At 45.6% G+C, this 17,328-nt stretch overlaps 1 long non-coding RNA gene across 1 annotated transcript in view; it reads right to left on the bottom strand.

Annotated features, from left to right (window-relative positions):
• LOC125940046 (uncharacterized) overlaps window positions 1-17,328 on the bottom strand; it is a 70,424-nt gene that overhangs the window by 17,979 nt on the left and 35,117 nt on the right. Inside the window, exon 2 of the long non-coding RNA XR_007463270.1 lies at window positions 5,008-5,049. This is a non-coding gene — a long non-coding RNA (uncharacterized LOC125940046). The remainder of the gene's footprint in view (window positions 1-5,007; window positions 5,050-17,328) is intronic.

The raw sequence follows: 17,328 nt of genomic DNA, 5'->3' as shown, positions 1-17,328 counted from the left end.
ACTGTATGGTTCCCTTTGAAGAACAAATCTTTTTCTCGTTCTTCAAGCAGCCTGTATATCTCGTGTGTATTGTTGCGCATACATATTTTCCATCAGTAGGTGTTGCGAAACGCAGACAAAGAAACATATGCAAGCTTCGTGCTTGCCGCTTTAAACAAGTAAATCATATCTGCCCCATCCGGCGCCTTGCACTCAGATTTACGGGAAACATTGCTGTAGAGAAAAAAAATTTACTGCAGCGCATCATTGTATTCAAGTGTCCGCCTTCCTCGCGTAGCAGAATGCGGAGTAATTGGTGCGGGGTCATTTATTGCTGTCGGACCTCAAGCGCCGCAAACGGTTTTAGTTAGTCATTCTATATGCAAATTTTTGGCCGTAAGCCGTAAGTGGAATTTTTTCTCCAGTCAATGCTTCAAAAAAGAAAAAAAACAAAGAAAGCCTGCGCGGTAGCCTAATTAGTGCCTATATCGTGGATATGACGTTGCGCTGCTAATTCTGGAGCTCGCGGGTTCAATCCAGGTCGCGGAATTCGATGGGAACGAAATGGAAAAAGGGTCGTGTACTTCTATTTAGGTGCACGTTAAAGAACCCAAAGTGGTGAAAACTAAACCAGGTGGCTCATAATCATATATATCCTGGTTTTGACATGTAAAACTGAAGAAGTTGTTTAAACTACAACAGATAAAAGCAGATGGCCGCGTTCTTCGGCTTTTTTCTATGGGTGTAAACAAATAAATTATTCTCGGGTCTGATATGCGAGAAAAACATGTTTCGCTTATCCTATATTTCTTACATAAATGTAATGCCGTTCTCTAATGTATGACCACTCAACTCAGCAGCTTGTATATTATAAACGGCTGCTTTCAGTTATCCGGTGCACTATAATAACGACCATAATGAAACAATTAAAGGAACGACATACCTCACATACCCGTAGAGATATGTGCAGATCTGTTGCATTCGTTGAAGATAAGTGTGTTACCACATGGGGCACTCAATTTTAATGGGTTGCAAACATGGTGAGCCTGTCAAAAAAAGTTTTTCTTGTCTGAATCAAGTTAGCATATTTACAGGCTGCGCCAAAACGGGGTGTTTATATTGAATGACAGCTAAGAACTTGTTCAGCAGGATTTAGCACCCGTGCGTTAATTCTCTCAGGAACTGCGACTCTGCGCAACAGCCACGTCTCTCCGACAGCACAATCATTCGGAACAACAGTTTTCACTTGCATCGGTCACTCACCTTGGTTTTGCCTGCTATGAATAATATTTCTGCAAATGATAGTTTTGTGTGTAGTATTCACTAATAAGTGTGTTCACTAAACACGTGCGCTTATTCCAGTCGGGAGTTCTCACTTTTTCAATTAGTCCATTTAGAATATTTTTTTTCCTTTACATCGATATCGTGAATATATATGCCCAGGTACCCTTTGATTTACTTACCTAGAAATACATTGGTCATTCTTCGCACCACGCAGTGAATAATAAACCTGGTTTTTTTCACTTTAAAATTGTTTCCTTCGATCATTGTGCCTGATCAATATCCACCAACAAGAAGCGCGCGTAAAATGACACGATATCAATAATAAAATTTTCTTACGTAGCTTCATGTTTAAGAGACACCAGTTACTTTTAGAAGACAGTGGTAAAAACAAAAAAAAACCAGTAGTTCACCTGGCCAAAACTACATTTGATACCGGCCGTCAAGAGTCATGGGCGCACCAAAGCAACTAAAAGAAAAAAAAATTACTGCACAGACGTTCTGCGAGAAAAACTGGACAGCAAAATTGAAGACATTGAGTTGTATAATCCATGCCTCAGATATACGTTTGGCAAAACGGCGTAAACATAAATTTGCAGTTGAAATAAAGCACTACGCGTACTATGCGCAATCGGCCTCGGCGCCTGCAGTGAAAGTACATTGAATATGCCGCGGAGCGCGTCTCTGTCCCAATCCAGTTCGCTCGCAGCGCCCTCGCACAATTTTTCGACACACGGCGCCTCAGGCGGAGAGCGCCGTTCGGCCCACTCGACCATTGTCTAGTACACTCTACCACAACCTGAGCTGCTTGTAGTGGGGTAGTGAAGTTGTCCAGCGCGCCCGACGCTCCGCATCGTGAGGCCTTGAATGAAAACGGTAGAATGTGATTCAGGCTTTCTTGCTCGTGGCAGCTCACGACGCAGCAGTAAAGACGGTGGCGCTTTTAAGAGGCTGAGCTAGATGTCTGCGGATCGGCGTCGCCGATTCCTCATGCTTCCCACGGCACACGGAGCAGTCCGTTGTCGTTAAACTGCGCTGCGCAGCATGGTCTCAGAGAAGTGACGAGCCTTTTCGCACTCGCAACAGGGCAGAAAGTCGGGCGAGAAACGTGCTTTGCCACAGCCGGGGCTCAATACTACCCAAGCTGATAGTACCCAGATAACTTGTCGCCACCAGGCGCCGCTACTATACTCCAGCGCATAACGCCCATGCTTGGGAGAGAGAGATAAAGAAAATGAGAGCGAGAGAGAGAGAGAGAGCGGTGTCTGCATTGCAACACGGTGTCGGTGTTGCAAGCTGCGCTATGCAACGCGCAGTCACGGCCGTAAGTCCGAGACGCGCGAAAAGAAATTGTCATCATCATGAGTAATAAGATGAAAAGCTCGCGCGCACTTCCGGGAAATGCTTGGCTACGGTTGCCCAGCTTCGCTGTTTCAAGCGTTGCGCGGCCAAGTGCAAGGTTAAGCGTTTTTTGCTGAGCTTTTGCTGAACTTGTGGCAAAACGCACCTTTGCAGTTTCTAGTGTTGTGTGATGTCAATAAATCTGGTCATACGATCCTCCCATTCCCACTTTTCTCCATTATCGGGAGACGCTAAGGTGCCGGCCCTATTATGAGCCATGACTGGGTCCGTAAGCCCTCGAGCCAGGTCATGCGCCGTCTTATTATTGCTGTTTCATGGCGAAGTGGAGGTGTAAGCGGGTGTGCATATTAAGTAAACATTCCTTTCTTGAATTTTGCTACCTGCCATCAAGATTCGTAGTGCTTCCAGCGGAGGAGGAGGAAACAACTTTATTTTGTTATTTTGGCTTAGTGAGGGGTGGCGACCAGGCGATGCCTTGCAGCCTCGGCTCTTTCGATGGTCCGAAGTTGAACCTCCTGGCTCGGGTCCCGGAGTATCGCTGCTCACGCTTCTGGAGAGATTCGGCCGTTAGCAAAATTTCGTACTGACGCCGGAGTGTCACTGACCATTACATCCACTTCGGTCTGTGATACTGCTAGCGCAACAGATCTCTCCTTCGCAGTCTCGATTTTTGCTCTGATTGCCGTAACGCATGTTTTGCATTTCTTTTCAAAATCAATTACGACGGCTGTCAAGCCGCGCCTGTAAGCCGCGTGTACAAAGACCGCACCTTCACTATTCCCAAATTTATTTTTTTGTGCAATGCTCTGCTTTCTCTTCTACCTTCATGGTATACGGGGTGCATGTTCTTTGGTAAAGGGGCAACGGTTATCGTATCCCTGACATCATTGAGGATGTCCAGTTTGGTTCCTTGTTGAGTATGGTACTTAGTCTTTCTAGAATGCGTCTTCCCGCCTTGGTCTTTGAAAAGCGTTCGTACTGCGCTATCCGCTGCGCCTCTATGAGTTCGTCCAATGTGTTGTGCAGGCCCAATTCTAATAGCCTGGCGCTACTAGTGCTCATTGGTTCAGGCATTCTAATTTTATCTTTTCTGCAGCGTACCATCTAAAGTAGGGTGTGACGTATACGATCCTACTGATAACGAACGCCTGTACCAGTCTGATCATGTTTCCTTCCTTCATTCCACTGTGTCTATAGACCTTTTGACAAACCGACGTATCAGAAGCGTCATTGCATGACACGGGCGACGTCTAGCGTCAGAACATGTTATGCTGCCATTTTGGACTGTGAGCCTTAAGAGAGCAGGCCGGCCGCACTACGGTTGTGTGATCTTCGCCGAGTCAGTGAGTGCGTGAGTGAATAAACTTTATTGTAAAATAAATTATTCAGCTGGCCTCATGTGAGGCTTATGCATGGTCGGGGTCCTCATTTCAGGGCCCCGCTGGCTTCCGCAAGCATGTTAGCTCTTCTGACCAGGAGATCCTGTAGGTCTGAGCTGACCAGCAGTGCCTCCCACTGATCTCTATTTGGATTTGGTATGTGAGGTTCTATGTTGTGTGATCTACACTCCCATGTTATGCGGTACAGGGTTGGTCTTGACCCGCACCATGGCCATATGTCTCTAAAGGCTGAGGGGTGTATCTTGTGTAGTTTATGTAAGCTGACGAAGGTGCCTGTCTGTAGCCTACGCAGATCAGTGGCCTCTTCAGTCTTTAGTTTTCTGTGGGGTGGAGGGTAGAGCATACGATTCGCTCTATATTAGTTTAATATAGTAGAGTTACTGGGCACGACTGCTACGTCAAAGCGGGCTATCTCCCGAGCTCCGGTCGCATAGCAGTGCTGGGCGGGCTTGTCGCAGGCACACGCCAGAGGGCGAAAAACAGCCATCAAGGCTGTTTTTCGGCCGCTCCATTCTGCCCAGGAGCAGTACTTGTGGCCTTCGTAGTTGTCTATATATATATATATATATATATATATATATATATATATGTATATATATATATATATAGAGAGAGAGAGAGACAGAGAGAGAGAGAGAGACGGGGGAGGAGAGACAGGAGAGAACCTCGCCCCCTAACCCCTTCCGGAAATATAAAAACGCCTCGCCTACGTGAGGTACTCAATTTTTTTGTTTCTTTTTAAGAGTGAGACAGTATCAAGTTAACTTGGCTTTCGTTACGCATAATGTCATGCAGGGTCTCCACAATGTTTGGGCTAAAAGGCCCTCTTGGTCCAAAATGCTGGAAAGAATTGCTGTTAGCGCGATTTAGCACAAATGGGTGAATCATAGCTTCTTGCACCGTTTATGATACAGAAATAGAGAACGGCTAACAGAAATGTAGAACTTCCCAGCATCGCGACATTTTGGGAAAGAATACAACTCACCTCCTCCTGCACCACATCCATGGTCTCCTCGGCAGCTGAACGCTGTGCAAGAAACAAACAATCAGCCGACTGGCAGGCGCTTCTCATCTATCGCAAGCGAAGCACACTTTTCACTTACTTTCGAAGCATGGTGCCAGCTAAGTAATGACCAAAACTGTTTTAGAGAACATTTTTGTAGCACGCAACAGTTCAACTCGTAGCAGCTACGCCCGCCTACTTGTAGCAGGTTAAAAGAAGAAACGAGAGCCCTATCATACTCTTGTAATTCAAAAATATTTAACGTAAGAATGCCTACAAAAATTCATCGACGATTACAATGCTCCCTTATGCGAATTTGGAGTGCAGCTGTTCAGGTGTTTTCAATTCGCGATATATTCTATAGCTGGTCCTCTAGGTCTGAGCTGGCCAGCAGTGCTTCCCACTGATCTCTATTTGGATTTGGTATGTGATGTTCTATGTTGTGTGATGTACATTCCCATGTTATGTGGTACAGTGTTGGTGTTGACACGCACCATGGCCATATGTCTCTAAAGGCTGAGGGGTGTATCTTGTGTAGTTTATGTAAGCTGACGAAGGTGCCTGTCTGTAGCCTACGCAGATCGGTGGCCTCTTCAGTCTAGTTTTCTGTGGGGTGGAGGGTAGAGCATACGATTTGCTCTATAGTAGTTTAATATAGTAGACTTACTGGGCACGACTGGTACGTCAAAGCGGGCTATCTCACGAGCTCCGGTCGCTGAGCAGTGCTGGTCGGGCTTGTCGCAGGCACACGCCATAAAAACAGCCTTGATGGCTGTTTTGCGGCCGCTCCATTCTGCCCAGGACCGGTACTTGTGGTCTTAGTAGTTTTCTATATATATATATATATATATATATATATATATATATATATATATATACATATATCATAGGAAGCCAACAAACAATGACACCAAGGACAACATAGGGGAAATCACTTGTACTTACTAATTCAATTAAAGAAAATGATAAATTGGCAGAAATTAAAGTGGATGAAAAAAAAATCAACTGTGCGCAGGTGGGGAACGAACCCATGTCTTCGCATTACGCTTGCGATGCTATCGCCATCGAGCTTCCGCGGAGCCGTTTTCCCATCCACTTTCTGGGGTATTTATGTTTCACAACTAGAACTCACCCTGGGAGTGTTAGCCAGCGCCACCACTCACAAACCTAGGGGCGGATGTGGAACATCCTTTCTGCCGCAGGCGTCAAGAGCACTTGATTTTTTGGCTTCTTTTGATATGATTAATAAAAATCGGGCCCCTCGGTTACCTTTCTTCTCGTTCATTACATAATGAGGGCTCGAATCCTGAAACATTGATGCCATCAGGTAGCATATTTGGGTTTATTCACCAGTTGCCATCACCGAAAAAAATCACGTGCTCGTGACGCCTGCGGCAGAAAGGATGTTCCACATCCGCCCCTAGTTTTGTGAGTGGTGGCACTGGCTAACGCTCCCAGCGTGAGTTCTAGTTGTAAAACATAAATACCCCAGAAAGTGGATGGGAAAACGGCTCCGCGGTAGCTCAATGGTGAGAGCATCGCACGCATAATGCATAGACGTGTGTTCGTTCCCCACCTGCGGACAGTTGTTTTTTCATTAACTTTAATTTCTGTTAATTTATCATTTTCTTTAATTGAATTAGTAAGTACAAGTGATTTCCCTTATGTTGTCCTTGGTGTCATTGTTTGTGGGCTTCTTATGATATGATTAATAAAAATCGGGCCCCTCGGTTCCCTTTCTTCTCGTTCATTACATAACGAGGGCTCGAATACGGCAACATTGATGCCTTCAGGTAGCATATGTGGGTTTATTGACCACTTGCCATCACCCAAAAAGATCACATGCTCGTGACGCCTGCGGCAGAAAGGATGTTCCACATCCGCCCCTAGGTTTGTGAGTGGTGGCGCTGGCTAACACTCCCAGGGAGATATGAACGCGCACATGGACGATTTAGACGGATATACTGATTACAACGGCTCTCTAGTGCTGGATTTGTGTGATGAACAGAACCTTATAGTAGTTAACAGGGAGAATAAGTGTCATGGACAGGTAACGTGGCAATGCGGAAACAGGCAGTCATGTATCGACTATGCCTTAGTCTCAGAAATGGTCTACGAACAACTGGACCAAATGATAATAGACGAAAATGGAAAAAATAGCCTGGGAAGCGATCATAGACGTTTAGCATTAAAGTTTGGGAGAGATACCAGCGCAGAACATGAACCAATAGCCTCAGAGTTTTAAAAATGAATGACGAGCAAATAACAGAGATCGCAAACAACATAGAGAAGAAAATTGAGGCTTTTCCTAGAGCAGTCTGGGAATATAAGGAACTGGTGGAGGTTATGCAGCATGACATAAGGCGGACACGGCAATACAATTGTTGGATTGGAAAGAGGAAACCACGTAAGTGGTGGAACAAGAAAATTAAACAAGCTATAGAAGAGCGTAAAGAGGCATCTAGGGTTCATCGAGAAGCCAAAAAGTTGGGATTACAAGAAGAAGAGGTGCTCCTGATGGAATACATACAGAGAAAAGAAAAGGGTTGCGAGTGAGCTCGTGCAAGAGAAAATTAAATGCGCAAGTGAACGTTGGGTGCATAACATTCACGAAAGAGACAAAGGCGCCCCAAAAAGATTCTGGAACCATATAAAAGATCTTGGAGCTCCAACTAGAAACTCGCAAACGGCTATAAGGGATGAAGACGGTAAGATCTATGAAGGCGATGATGCGCTGCGGTACATCACAGACGTTATCAGGCATAACTTCGGTACGAGAAAAAGCGTAGTTCAGACAACAGATCCAGCAACAACAGAGAGGCTTGTAGATCAAAATTCAGCATAGGAAGCTTTTATTGGAAAAAGGCAGCAGAAAATGTCCCTAACAACACGGCAGCAGGACCCGATGAAATCCCAATACAGCTAATCAAAAACCTCGGTCCAAAAAGCAAGGCACTGCTGACTAATGCCATAGAGCAAGTGATTAGAACAAAGAATATTCCCGTTGGATGGCGTGAAAGCAAGATGAATCTCATCTACAAAGGCAAAGGAGATAAGGATAAGATGAGCTCGTACAGGCCAGTTACAGTAACGTCGGTGATATATAGAATGACAATGCAAGCCATAAAATTAGAACTGTCGAAGTGGGTGGAGGAAAACGGTGTATTGGGGGAACTACAGAATGGGGTTCAGGCCAGGCAGGCGCTTAGAAGACAATATGTTTGTACTAACTCAGTGCATAGAGATTTCAGTAGCTCAGAAAAGACCTTTATGGGTAGCATTTATAGATATTAAAGGAGCTTACGACAACGTAGACAGGGAATTGTTGTGGGATATTCTTCAATACGAAGGCATAGATGACGATTTCCTGGAGCTGCTGAGGGAGATATATCGAGACAACCAAGTACAAGTGGCATGGGAAGGCCGAAAAGGAAATGAAATGGTGGGAATTCACCAAGGATTGAAGTAAGGATGCCCTCTGTCACCATTGTTGTTCACGCTTTACGTCACGGGCATAGAAAGACGACTGGAAAACAGCGAATTAGGTTTTGATTTATCCTACATTCGTAATGGACAAATTGTGCAACAGAAGGTCCCTGGATTGATGTACGCAGACGACATTGTGCTACTAGCGGACAATAAAAAAGATTTACAGATACTTGCGAATATCTGTGGGAACGCAGCGACAAATCTAGGCCTTAAGTTTAGCACAGAGAAATCAGGGATTATGATCTTTAATGAACACACGAGTAACTTCGTGGTGTCAATTCAACAGCAAGTAATACCCATAGTGAAGCAATATAAGTACCTCGGCGTACACATAAACGAAGGAAAGAATTACTCAAGCAACCACCAAGATAATCTGAAAATAAAGGGGAAGCGGAATGCAGCACTAATGAAACACAGAGCACTGTGGGGCCACAATAAGTATGAGGTGGTGCGTGGAATCTGGAAAGGAGTAATGGTGCCAGCGCTAACATTCGCAAATGCCATTATATGCTTAAAATCGGATGTATTGGCGGGTTTAGAAGTCAACCAAAGATCAGTAGGCCGGTTGGCTTTTTGAGCCCACGGTAATACCACAAATGAGGCAGTGCAGGGTGACATGGGTTGGGCCTCTTTTGAAGTCAGAGAAACACAGAGCAAAATTAGTTTTGAAGAAAGGCTCAGGAACATGGATGAAAATAAATGGGCGGCTAAAGTGCACAAGTATCTCTACATGAAAAGCGTGGACACAGAATGGAGGAAGAGGTCAAGGAAGTTGGCAACCAAGTACAGGATAATCGAAACTGTAAATAGACAACCAGGGGTCATCACAAAGAAAGTGTGAAAAATAGAGACCGGTGACTTGGATGCAAAGAATGGAAACAAAAAGGACAATGGAGATTTACAAGAATGAGAAGAAAGAAATTAGAAGGGAAAATCTGTACGATAACACAAAGGGCAGTGCCTTGCTATTTGAGGCTCGAGCCGGTTGCCTAAGGACGAAAACATATCGGAACAAATATTCGGACCTAAATGAGACATGTGTATGTTGCAGTAAAGATCCAGAGACCACTCAGCACATCCTAATGGAATGCGACGGGATCCACCCAGCGAGAACCGTAGGTAACGTGCAACTCCCAGAAGTGCTTGGGTTTAAAGTGGAAGGAAACATAAACAGATGAGCCGTAGAGATCAGCAAGAGACGATTAGAGTACTGGTGGAAAAAAAGCAGAGAAAAGATGGATACGACCTGATCTCTTAAAATCATAGGCAGCGGTACAAGCTAAAGTTTTGAAAAAGAAAGATAATGAGAGGTATACAAAAATGCTAGATAAAGAACATGTGTAGTATACCTGATTAAATCAAGCAGGCTAGGTGACTATTTGTCGCCACCCCGTTTCAAAGGGGATGCCAATAAATCATCATCATCAGGGTGAGTTCTAATTGTAAAACATAAATACTCGAGAATGTGGATGGGAAAACGGCTCCGCGGTAGCTCAATGGCGAGAGCATCGCACGCGTAATGCGAAGACGTGGGTTCGTTCCCCACCTGCGGACAGTTGTTTTTTCATCCATTTTCATTTTCATTAATTTATCATTTCCTTAATTCAATTATTAAGTACAAGTAATTTTCCCCTATGTTGTCCTTGGTGTTATTGTTTGTTGGCTCATTATGATATGATTTATAAAAATCGGGCCCCTCGTTTCGCTTTCTTCTCGTTCATAAATATATATATACAGGCAGACAGAGAGACGGGGGAGGAGCGACGGGAGAGAACCTCGCCCCCCCAACCTCTTCCGGAAATATAAAAACACTTCGCCTACGTGAGGTGCTCAAGGCTTTTGTGTTTTTTTAGGAGTGAGACAGTATCAAGTTAACTTGGCTTTCGTTACGCATAATGTCATGCAGGCTCGCCACAATGTTTGGGCTAAAAGACCCTCTTGGTCCAAAATGCTGGAAAGAATTGCTGTTCGCGCGATTTAGCACAAATGGGTGAATCATAGCTTCTTGCACCGTTTATGATACAGAAATAGAGCACGGCTAACAGAAATATAGAACGTTCCAGCATCGCGACATTTTGGGAAAGAATACAACTCACCTGCTCCTGCACCACATCCATGGTCTCCTCGGCAGCTGAACGCTGTGCAAGAAACAAACAATCACCCGACTGGCAGGCGCTTCTCATCTATCGCAAGCGCATCAACACTTTTCACTTACTTTCGAAGCATGGTGCCAGCTAAGTAATGACCAAAACCGTTTTAGAGAACATTTTTGTAGCACGCAACAGTTCAACACGTAGCAGCTACGCCCGCCTACTTGTAGCAGGTTAAAAGAAGAAACGAGAGCCCTATCATACTCTTGTAATTCAAAAATATTTAACGTAAGAATGCCTACAAAAATTCATCGACGATTACAATGCTCCCTTATGCGAATTTGGAGTGCAGCTGTTCAGGTGTTTTCAATTCGCGATATATTCTATAGCTGGTCCTCTAGGTCTGAGCTGGCCAGCAGTGCTTCCCCCTGATCTCTATTTGGATTTGGTATGCGATGTTCTATGTTATGTGATGTACACTCCCATGTTATGTGGTACAGGGTTGGTGTTGACACGCACTATGGGCATATGTCTCTAAAGGCTGAGGGGTGTATCTTGTGTAGTTTATGTAAGCTGACGAAGGTACCTGTCTGTAGCCTGCGCAGATTTGTGGCCTCTTCAGTCTTCTGTGGGCTGGAGGGTAGAGCATACGATTCCCTCTATAGTAGTTTAATATAGTCGGGATCGATGGGCGTTAGGTCCTCTACAGCAGATGTGTTGAGGGCCCGGTATCCTCGGGCCGCTCTATCCGCATTCCCTGTGATCCCTTCGTGTCCCGGTACCCATGCTATCGTTTGGATAAATTCTTTGTCATTCTTATTTGAGTTTGGTGAGAATTCGGTGTGCGTTCGTACCAACGCTTCCGCTTTGGAAATTCCTGCATGCTGTTGCGAATCTGTTAGGATTGTCAGCGATTTATTTGATTTCCTTCCCTCTTGGATAGCGGGTGCGATGGTGACTTTCTCCGCGTCCGTGATGGAGCTGGGGGATATCGACCCGCTGGAGGTTATTGTTCCTCTACAGTCAGTCACCATTGCTACTGCTTTCTTACCGTTGCCTGTGCAGAGTGCGGCGTCGGTAAATCTGGCTGCATTCATAAAGCCCAATTTCCTTTCGATGTATTGGGCCTTTGGCTGTCTCCTGCCGGGGTGGAGGTCCGGGTCCGTGTTTTTGGGGAGTGGGGTTACCTCTTACCAGCTTCTGATGGTGCACGGTATTTCTTGTGTTTGAGGGCTTTGAGTTGGGCGTTGTAACCAAGTCTCTCAAGTACGATCCTGCATGTGGGTGTTTGGATGAGCCGATTTTTCTGCGAGAGGAGCTGAGCTTCGGGTAGTTCTTCACAGGTGTTATGAAGTCCTAGGGCCAGAAGTTTCTCATTTGAAGTGTTCTTTGGTAGGCGTAGGGCAGTTTTGTACGCCGTTTTTATGATTGCATCTGCTTTTTCCTTCTCCGCTTTAGTTAGGTTGTAGTAGGGCAGGCTGTATGTTACGCTGCTGACGACTAGGCTCCTCACTAGGCGCAGTGTGTCTCCCTCCTTCATGCACCTTCTTCTGCTTGTGACTCGCGCTATCATTCGGGCGATTTGTTGGGCCGTTGTTTTGAGGAGGGTGAGGGCATGCTAACTTCTGTGATTGGATTGGAGTCACATCCCTTGAATCCGTACAGTCGCTTTCCTCCATTGATTTTGACTTCTATGTGTAGGTTAGGGTCCGTGGGTACCGCTCGGTTTCCATTCCCTTTCCATATTCTTATGATTTCAGATTTGTCGGGTGAGCACTGGAGTCCCTTTGGCGGGAATATTCTTCTATTGTAGGAGCTGCTGTTTGGAGCTGTTCATTCTTTTCGGCCAGGGAGCCAGCGAAAAAGCATGTCTGATACCCTGGATGTGTTGGTGAGTTTTCTGGCCAGGCCGATCATGGTGATATTGAAAAGAGTAGGTGAGATTACCGCTCCCTGAGGGGTAATCTCTCCTAGCTTTAGCTCTGCTGTCCGAGCATTATTTCGATAGTTTTCTTCCGCTTCGCTTGTCTTGTGCCACTTGACTTGCCACATGCTTCACATGCTCGCGTAAGCACTCAGTGTGAAGTGCAATGGCAACACTGTGGATGCGGCGTTTTGTCGTCGGTAGCCGCGGCAGCCGCGTCTGTTTCGTCGAGACCTGGCATGCTAATCAGCGGTATATATTCACTGTTATTGCTGGGCACATGTGACTGTAGTCGTCGATTGAATCTGATCACTATTAAGTTTCGCGGTTCAGGGTTGCCTCATTTAACGAAAGCAGACGCCTACGTAGCTGTCGGGCAATGCGCCGACGCCAGTCAGCAGTTGGTAGATATGCGGTGGTTACTCCATACGGTTCCGACGCAACTCCACAGCTCAATCATGCAAAATTATTCAATCTGATGAAGCGCAGAGTGCTTATAACCTAATGTCAAAGCAGAAGCGTGGTGCTCGAGCAGCGCGGTACCTGCAGCGAACCCACGCGCGACAGTGATCACAGATACCAGCGCAACTGATACAACCCAGGTGCTAGATTTCGAAATTACCTTTATGTGCAGGGCCGCGCAGGGCGCGTATGAACGCCGTAACAATCTTTTGGCGGACACAGGGGATACATGCACCTTCCATAGGAGACAATTTATCGACATCGTTGCGAAGTATATTTACGGACCAGTTCTCACGCAGAATGCTTCAATTTGTCTCATAGCTGTGTCACACGGCCACTTTTTATCGCGCTCGAGCCCGATCTGGATCGGAATATTCGACCGCGATTGGCTCCCTTCTGCAGACTGAGCAAAGTAGGCAATCACGACCGAGAGATTCGATCAAGATCAGGCTCGATCACGATCAAAAGTGCGCCGTGTGATCCCCGTATTGGACGCTGGAATGAAGTCGTGCATGAAAGAATAACATATGTAGCCTCTGCCACTACATACGAGAAAATATTGAATCGAAGAGCTGAGAATTCTCGCAACCTTTTGGGAAATATGCCGAAAAGGGTTTTCCAAAATGCGTTATTTAACTGATGTGTGCATTGGTTTATTTTAGGCAGAAAGGTCGTCAGGTGATGCAGTGCAGCGGCAGTGCGCTCGCGGGGTGCTGTGTTGTGGACACTGTAGTCCCAGAAATCGTTCTTTTCCTCTGGTAGTTTGTTCACCCATAAACCGCACTGTGCTGGCCTTTTGATGAGTATATGCGATTATTTACGAGCGTAATTCATTCACGATACAAATAAACGGAAACACCGAAAGAAAGCAAGCACTCCGCAACGCAAGCTCACAGTCCAGACCAAACCGGCAACACTGACACATACTCTCGACGCCAGACCGTCGGAAGCGGACTCGTGAAAACGTCTATTGGCTATCTTTTTATCAACCTCATAACTTAAGATACTGTGCCTTTGAATTTGCTAACGTTTTTTCATTGTTGCCTTTTGCTTCAATGAGTAGTCCCAAAACTGATTTCCTCGACCCTAGGTATGGGTTTATCATCGGCGATCTTCAGTTTTATGTGCGTTTCTAGATTATCTGCCCCTCTGTAGCTGTTTGGTTTAGGGTCCCTGCGTGTCGGCCTGTACAATAATAATTCTGATTTGTCCACCGAGCAGACCAACCCGGTTCCCTCTAGTTATTGTTCGACTGTTTTAATCGGGCTTTGGAGTGTCTGTTCTATCTGCCCATCATTACCCTCCTTTACCCATATGGTAATATCACCGGCATACATAGTGTGGTTAAGGCCCTCAATTTCTTGGAGTTTCGCTGGTAATTCGAATAACGTCAGATTAAAAAGCATCGGCGATATCACTGACCCCTGTGGTGTGCCTGTGCTACCAATCTCAATCTCTTCCTAGACAAGGTCCCCCACAGTGAAATTTGCCTTTCTGCCGGTTAGGAAATCACGAACATAATTGTACGTTCGTCCTAATCCTACGTCTTCAAGGCTGCTGAGTATTGTTCTATGTGCTACATTATCAAAAGCTTTCTTTAAGTCTAGGCCGAGGATGGCTCTTGTGTATCTGTCTGGGTTGTCCACGATTTGGTGCTTAAACGTGGAAAGATTCCACAATTTGTTGCGTAAGTGGGAAGATTCCATACGAAACCCAGCATTGTGCAGGGGAGCAGGTCCCGGTCCTCGAGATACTTGCTTAGTCTCGCTAGGACCGCATGCTTCATGAGCCTTCCAACGCAAGATGTGATAGATATGGGTCTCAAATTTTCGAGCTGTAAGCGCTTGCCTGGCTGGAGTATTAAGATGACGTGTGCCGTCTTCGAATTTTGCAGTATTTTGCCGGTTTTCCAGCATTCATTGACGTATTCTGTCAATTTTGTTACAGACTTATTTTCTAGGTTCCTTAGTGTCTTATTTGTGATTCCGTCTGGTCCGGGTGCTGATTCCGTATTAAGTTTTTGCAAGGGTGTCCATAATTCTGCTTGACTAATTTCCCTGTCAAGTTCGTTGTTGACTACTCCTGTATAATCTGGGTGTATTATAGGTCTTGCCTGAGAGATATATTTCTCTGTAACCTGTCGTAGATAGTATTTTTCTGAACCTCCATGGGCCTGAATTACCTTGTGAGTATTTTGCTTCTAAATTGCCTTTCTTTCGTCTGGGTGTAGCAGGTACCTGAGAAGGTTCCATCTCTTTGCTAGCTTTAATTCACTGTCCATGTCACTCCACCTCTCCTCCCATTGCTGTTCACATAGCTGATGTGCATGCTGGTCTATGTCTCTGTAAAATCTGGCAATCCTCCTTCTATTATACTGACAGGAGACTGGTTTTTACAACGAAGCTGTAAAGACCGTTCAGCTGTCAGTATAATAATAGCATGTCAGTGTCTTAAACCGGTCACAGCTAGGAACTGGAAAAAATGTGTCCGAGATACTGACAAAAAACGCTTAACCTTGCATTCGGCCGCGCAACGCTTTAAACAGCGAAGCTGGGCGATCGTAGCCCAGCATTTTCTGGAAGTGCGCGCGAACTTTTCATCTCATTACTCATGATGATGATAATTTATTTTCGCATGTCCCGGACTTGCGGCCGTCACTGCGCGTTACGACGCTCGCTTTGGGACCGTGAGTACGCGGTTTGAAATGCCGCCTCGGCAAGAAACTTTATTTTCTTTTATGTCTTTGTAGTTTCGTGAAACGATCCACAAACCACAAATTACGGCTCGCTTAAACAGCTTCTCTGTTAAAACAAGTGGGCCGATCCTTGTGAGAGTGCAGAAAGGGTCCAAGCTCATTGGCACATACCACTGTGGGCTCGGGCACCTGTAACGTGCCCCTGGCCTTTGAACTACCCTTGTCACACGTGGGACCCAAAGAGACAAAAACGATACGCCGGAGTGATGAACGCTGTTGCCCAAACACTAGTCTATGACGACGCGTGTCGAAACGTCAGTGATAAAACGTAATAACATACCAACCAATAGATGTGTCTCATTCTCTTTTGACATAGCCATTTACCTAGCGACGTCATCAGTTGTCCCTTGGACTCGGTATAAGTAAGACCCGTGTCGCTCGCTCCGAAGAGGAAGAGCACGCTTTCAAGGAGAGCCGGGCCGCTTAACAGCGCGAATGGATGCGAAAGCGACGAGAAGCCGATCGCGCAGCGGCCCAATGTGCTGCGGCCTATGGTGCAAGGTGGTGTGAATCTAGTCGCCTAAACTCGCTTTCACTCGCACGTACAGCATACGGCGCGCGGCGACGCAACGCCGTTATGTGTTGTGTCTTTTCAACCATTTAAGATAACCACCAAATTAATATATATATATATATATAATTAAACAAAACCAACAGTGTCGCTGGACGTCCATCTTCGCATATTGGAAGGGCTCTGAATTTTGAACTTCTGTTTCGAGCCTTTCGAACGTAGATGCACTGATACTACTGGTGCTTACCAAAATGTCTATTACATGGCGTCCCAAGCTATCACGCCGATAAAGAGCCTGCGGTAAGGCGACCTCTCTTAAATTTACACTATTACCTTACGGCAAGATATGCAACAATATGCCGTGTAAGAGCGCATTCACACCGCCGATTGGCAGCCGTTGTGCGACCAATCACAATGATGATGACATTTATCGTTACCAGAAACTTTTAAAACGGAGCGGATCATCGTAGCCTGCTTGATCTATTCGGGTTTCACAGCTTTAAAATGGCGACGAAGACGCAATTAATGGAGACTGGTGTTCAGACCAGCATGCGCGACCAGCATGGCATCGCCACAACTTCGCGATTGGTGGCGTCTGCTCGCGCCGTCATCGCTGCGTACCTTCAGCGCATTGGTTCAGCAGCTTTGCATTCGCGCTAATGAGAAATCGAGCACTTAGCGAATGAGCGAAAACAGTGGTGATTCGCGATCATTTGCGACCGATAGAACTGTGACCAACTTCGTGGAATTGTGGCCTTTGAGATCGTAACGACGCGCCGTGTGCTGAGGTCATTTCGGAGGCTATGCCTAAATATTGCCATCGATACTAAAGCATTGTGTCAGCGCAGCCTATAATAATTTCCACAACGACGTATTTGATTACACTTTGTGTACAGTTGCCAGCATTGCCAGAAAACTACTAGAGTCTTTTTTTTTTCGAGAGAAATACTTGTGAATTTTCTTGCTCCAAAATTGGCGAAATCTAAAAATGTTAATAAGCAACATTGGTGTCTTCTTTTTGCTATTTCGACGTCTTTGGCATTTCTTTTTGTCGCCATTTTACAGTTTTTTT

This window comes from Dermacentor silvarum, chromosome 9 (assembly GCF_013339745.2).
Source record: "Dermacentor silvarum isolate Dsil-2018 chromosome 9, BIME_Dsil_1.4, whole genome shotgun sequence".
NCBI lineage: Eukaryota > Metazoa > Arthropoda > Arachnida > Ixodida > Ixodidae > Dermacentor > Dermacentor silvarum.
The sequence above is the reverse complement of the archived record's forward strand: the minus strand, read 5'-3'. Positions and strand labels throughout refer to the sequence as shown.